A 6,000-nucleotide genomic window follows, 5' to 3' on the forward strand; every position below is an offset into this window, starting at 1 on the left:
TGACTTGCCAAGGGTCACACAGCTAGTAAGTGTCTGAGGTCATATTTGAACTCGAGGAGTTGAGTCTTCCTGACTTCAGACCCTGTGCTTTATCCATTGTACCCCAAACTTTAATTAGGCATTCCATATGTTACAGCCTTTTCCTGTTAAGAAAGAGGTCCTTCTAAGCCCTTAGGAGGGAAGGAGAGTCATTGTTCTCACTAGACTGCCATAATTCTATCCCTAGAGAGAGGCTATTTGTTTTTCTAGAGAAACAGTCCTTTCTCAACTAGTTCTATTTGCTTTGGTTTCATTTGAAAATTTGACTCTTGTCCATTTGATCTTTTGCCCACAGGAAAGCCTGTCAGAAATGGTGGATGTTTCGAATTTTATTTAGTTTCCTCAATGTGATCTCCTGATTCCATTATCTTGAGTAACTTTCTTCTCCTTCTGATTGACTGACTCCTTTCTCATTTCTCAGATATTCCACTCTGGATCTTCTTATAGAAGATTGTCTTTAACTTCTGTTCTAAAATGAGAGTTTCACTACAAAGTCCTCTTAACTCCCCTAAAGCAGACCATTTGTTCAATTCCAGCTCTGTCTCCCCACCTGACCATAACTCTGATCTTCATGTCTTTCTTTAAATGATCCTTTAGGGAATCTACCTAACTTGTTAAATACCTTCCTCTAAATATTCAATACCAATACCAAATTCTAAATATTGATTCTAGTGATTAGATACAATTCTTAATTAAGAATGAATACATAACACAAAATAATGGGGTATCAACTTTCTATTTCACTATGCTTACTCGAAAGTTATCAAGAAACCCTTAATTGCCAAATCAAATCAAATAGCCTTTACTCATCCTTCTTGACCTTTGATCACCTGGCAGTATTCTAGACCCTACATCTTAAGACATGGTTCAGAAATGGAAGCCCATTAAATAAATACTTCTTAACAAAGTTTTCACTTCTCAAATCTGCCTTTCTCTCTTGAAGCCTTTGGCTGTGATCAATAACAGGAGAAAAAAACTCTACCTCCTAGATTTTTCAGTTTCCTGGACAAGATTTCACAATCTTTAGCAATGCTTTCTGGATTTCTATTATTTATTAGTTGTTATTCCCAATTGGAACCTTCGCTCTTCTTTTTATTTATAGTTCCTAGGAATTATTCTTCATTCCACTGGAGAATATTCCCAAATAGATTATTTACAGTCATGAACTCTCTTTCAGATTTTAGTCCCACAATTTGTAACTCTCCACTAGACATTTCTTCCTTGATCTGAAAGTGATGCTGACATCTCAAATTCAACACATCTAATTAAACTTACCATCTTCCTTCCTTAGAAATCTCTTACCTATTTCCTTTCATACCAACATTTCCATTAGCCTTACTTGAAACCTTGGAGTGATCTCCACCCCCCCCCCTTAGCCCCAACATCTAGTTTTTTTATGAAGTACTACTGGTTCTCCCTTTTGATTATTTTCTTTATTTGTCTCTGTTTCTATTCCCATAGCTACTACCCTAAATTTAGGATATCATCCCATGGTGATGTTGAAATAGATTTGCAGACCCACCTCAGTGTTCTCAAAATAGAAATTCTTAAATAGAGTTATATAAGTAAAAACTCTATTTAACATTTATTACAACATCAATTTCTGAAGATATAGATGCTTTATTGTTATAGTAGTGGTAGTCTGTTACCTCTGCCATGAGGGAAGAAGTTTATTTCATTATCTCAGTTCTTCAGGACCTTCATTAGCTTTTACATTTCTGTTTAACTTCCTTTTTGAGGTTTTTTCATTTACATCGTCATCATTATGGTTTCTCCCTCTTTGTGTGCTTATTTTGCATTATATAAGTTTATACAGGCCTTCAATTTCTCTGAATTTCTCAAATTTGTCATTTCTTATTCTACAATAAAGACATTGTGTTAATATACCACTTCCCCCTCCCATTCTCCAATTAATTATAGTTCATTCTTTCCAATCATGTTTAACTCTTCATGCCCCCATTTGGGATGTTCTTGGCAAAGATTGAGTGTCATTTCCTTTTCTGGCTCATTTTATAGATGTAGAAACCGAGGCAAATGATGTCTTGCCCAGGGTCACACAGCTAGTAAGTGTCTGAGATCAGATTTGATTTCCGGAAGATCAGTCTTCCTGATTCTAGGCTATCACTCTATCCACTGCACCACCTATTGATTTCCTGATCAATATGTGCCCACTTCATGGTAGCATTCCAGTTTTCCCAAAATACTTATCCAAAAGCAACTCCTTCATCCAATAATTAATCTTCTTGGATAATTTTTTGATGACCTTGGCTTCAAAAAATAGTCCTAGGCTTAGCATACAAAGCTTTCCATAATGATTTCTTTTTAATTTAATGATACATGTCTTTTTTATCTTCATCCTTATTATTATAATCAGGACTCACTAACCTCTTTATCCCTGAGAACTTCCAGGAATGCCTTTGGAAGTTACTGAACTCCACTAACAAGCTTCAGATATAGGACAAGGAAGGAAAAGGAAGGGGGAAAAAATAGAAGATTAGACATGAGAGAAGGGAATTATAAAGGGAAAATGTCATAATTTAGAGCAGTGGTTCTAAAACTTTTGGTCTTAGGACTCTTTAAAAATTACTGAGACTCCCCTTCCCAAAGAACTTTTGTTTATGTGGGGTTCTATCATCTATCTATCTATCTATCTATCTATCTATCTATCTATCTATCTATCTATCTATCTCTGTTAGTGTGAGCTCCATCCCCAAAGAGCTTTTTAATGTTTCTCTCTCCTCTCTCTCTCTCTCTCTCTCTCTCTCTCTCTCTTTCTCTCTCACATACACACACATATACATAAATACACACCTTTCCACTGTATTAGAAATTAAAATGTTTTAGTATTGTTTTGACCTCATGAACTATCTGAAAGGATCTTAGGACACCCATTATACCCTGGACCACACTTTGAGAACTGCCAATCTAGTGCTATTCCTGGAAATTCAGATTAAAAGTCCAAAACCAATCTGCTTCATTGGTAGCAAAGCCCAAAGGAGACAATCTAGAATCAAGGCTCACAAACCAGACCAAACCAAGTATGCAGAGGAAAGCTTCTAAGATGGGGAGAACTCACTATCAGGCTGAGCCAGGAGTTGCTCTCTTAGGGCTTTGCGCCTCCGTTCTGTCTCTCGGCACCCCTCTGTAGGGAGCTTTACCAGCTCTGCAATGGGAGTGTTGACTCCCCAGATGGGTCTCCCCATTGCCTAGAGACAAGACTGACCCAAGTATTGACACAAGTATTGCTTATGGAAGGTTGGACCAATTTTGATGTGGAGAACAATGTATGCATTATGATCATATTCTGGTCTATTTGCCCACTAGTTGAGGAAGTAACCTAGCATTAAGAAGACCGTGACTATTGGAAGCCAATCTATCCCCAATTACAAATTTCTCTTGAATGTCTACTGGCACCAGAGATGACAATAGCTCAAGTAGATGTAGATTCTCATGAATTACAGCAGGACCTCGGAGAGGGATAGGAAGAAACAATAGCATACTTTCATTGAGGGAAAGATTCACTATTCTGGAGAAAAGACTACTAGCCTTCTTTTATGTTTGAAGATCTGAATTGGACTAGAGGGGATTACCATATGTTGTCACCTATTCCTATCACTCTTCTGGTACTTGGGTAACCTCTAGAATGTGGAGTCAGGAAGTCTCACCTTCCTCAGGTCAAATTCAGCTTCAGTCATTTACTAGCTGTGTGATTCTGGGCAAGTCAGTTGACCAATTTACCTCAGTTTCTTCATTTGTAAAAATTAGTTGGAGAAGGAAGTAGCAAACACCTCCAGAATCTTTGTCAAGAAAATGTTACATCTTTAAGGGAATCCTGGGTGTCTTAAGACCCTTTCAGATAGTTCATGAGGTTAAAACAATGCTAAAACATTTAAATTTCTAATACAGTGGAGTCAGATATGACTGAACAACAACAAATAAAGCACTTTGTATAAGAAAAAAAAGTTTTAATGCCCCTCTGTTTTCATTTGGTGAAAGGGAATAAAATGAGAAATACATGAAATGCTTTTCAAACTTAAAATTCTCTATGTATGCTGCTCTCTACTATTATTATCATTGTTATTAACATTGTACTCTTCTCCAACTGTTCCAGTTGCTCAATAATTAGGGTCAAAATGTAGTTGTTTTGAATGGCATCCCCATTCAGGGCCCAATTCTTGTTCATTCTTAATTACCAAGAGCAGAACTTGGTCTTCTCCCTACTCTAGTGATCATGGGATTCCCAAACTAACTGCCAGACTGTAAGCACCACCGGGAGAAAGGGGCAGCTCCTGAGACCCAGGGTTAGGATTTCTTGACTCTCCATCATTTTTATTAACAGAGCTTTGAAGCTTCTTGAATAAGCTGCAATAAGCATCTATACATTATCTGGATCCTTTCTGGCCTGGTTTGAACTAGACTTGAGTCATTATCTGAGGCTCTTGAATAAATGAGTATGTAGATGGGGAATATCTAGAGTTGGGGACCACGCATTATCTTGCCTGGATAGATAGCCTCTGATTTGGGAAGATGGGGAGTTACACTGAAAAAATGCTAGGATTGAAATTCAAAGACCCTCTTTTGAATTATTGCTTATTGCCAGAATGACCTTGGGCAAATCCCTATTTCTTTTTCTCATTTGTAAAATAAGGAGATTGAACCAGTAATCTCTCTAACTTCTAATTTTAGCCATGAACACAACAATAATCAATATATGTAGCACTTAAAGAGTTGCAAGTGCTCTGTAAAGATTTTACTTGATGCTCACAATGACCCTGGGAAGTAGGTACCATTATTAGCTCCATTTCACAGATGAGAGAACTGAGACTGAGAGGTTAAATGACTTGCCCAAGATCATATCACTAGTAAGTCTCTGAGGCAGAATGTTCAGGTCTTCTGTTCAAAGGCCACCCACTTAGTGTTTTATAATATATGTACTTAGCTATTTGAGTTCATTGAGAGCAGGTAATGGGTTTTTAATCTTTCTTTGGATTTCCAGTGTTTACTAGCATTGGTATACAGTAAGCACTTAATAAATGCTTGTTGACTGTATAACTGATTATGTGATTGAAATCATGGATCTAGTTCCTATCCCCATCTTGAAATCTGAGATCTTTATTCAGGAAGTCTTTGCACAGCATTGTAGGAAATTGGGAAGTGTTAGTTGCATTGTTTGAATTGAATCCCACCAATAAGAAACAATGAGATGGTTTGGATGAAGCCATTTAATCCATCAGTTTATGGTTTGGGGTCATGTCATTCTTCAAGGGTGCATGGGTGTTCCTTTATGAAGTATTTGTAATGAGCCAGCAGGGGGCTGTGTGATGACATGAATGGCATTGCCCAGTCTATGGTAAGACTTACTGTTGAGATGCAAAACTGAGTTGTGACTAAAAGCTTTGGAGTCAGAATTCCTGGATCTGAATCCTGGCACCAACTAGATGTGTCATACCGGGTGTCCATTTTCTCTAGTCTTCAGTTTACCCCTTGCAAATAGTCAATCATTCTAGGATATTTGTTATTTTATCAATGTTTTCTTTACTTCGCAAAAACCAGAGATATTTGAACACAAAGATATTTGAACCCAGATCCTCTTTAATCCAGTGATCTTTTTTTGCCCTTGATTGTTTGATACTACTCCAAGCTGGATTGCTTCGGGGGCACCTGATAGAATCATGCCATAGTTTATCTACCTATCCCCTAGATGTTCAAAGCCACTACCAGAAGAGTGAAAAGAGCCCAAGATAGACATTTTAGGCCAAGACCCTAGAGTTAATTGTGAGTCACAGAAAAATGTAACTGGGAAAAGGAAGTCTTTGTATTGGGATCTGATATCTCTAAATGAAGCAAAGTCCTTTTGTGGTCTTGGTTTCCTTACTGAAAGCGTCAAACTTCATTTTTGGGGAAAACTTAGTAATTCACTTTATCTTTGGCAGCGATCACCAACTTCTCTTTCCTTTCCCC

The 6,000-nt window shown here is 37.5% G+C and overlaps 1 long non-coding RNA gene across 1 annotated transcript in view; it reads right to left on the reverse strand.

Moving 5' to 3' along the window:
* LOC141497985 (uncharacterized) overlaps positions 1-3,168 on the reverse strand; it is a 29,751-nt gene extending 26,583 nt beyond the window's left edge. The window contains exon 1 of the long non-coding RNA XR_012471510.1: positions 3,116-3,168. This is a non-coding gene — a long non-coding RNA (uncharacterized LOC141497985). The remainder of the gene's footprint in view (positions 1-3,115) is intronic.
* Between the last annotated feature and the right edge of the window lie 2,832 nt (positions 3,169-6,000).

Source organism: Macrotis lagotis, chromosome X, assembly GCF_037893015.1.
Source record: "Macrotis lagotis isolate mMagLag1 chromosome X, bilby.v1.9.chrom.fasta, whole genome shotgun sequence".
NCBI lineage: Eukaryota > Metazoa > Chordata > Mammalia > Peramelemorphia > Peramelidae > Macrotis > Macrotis lagotis.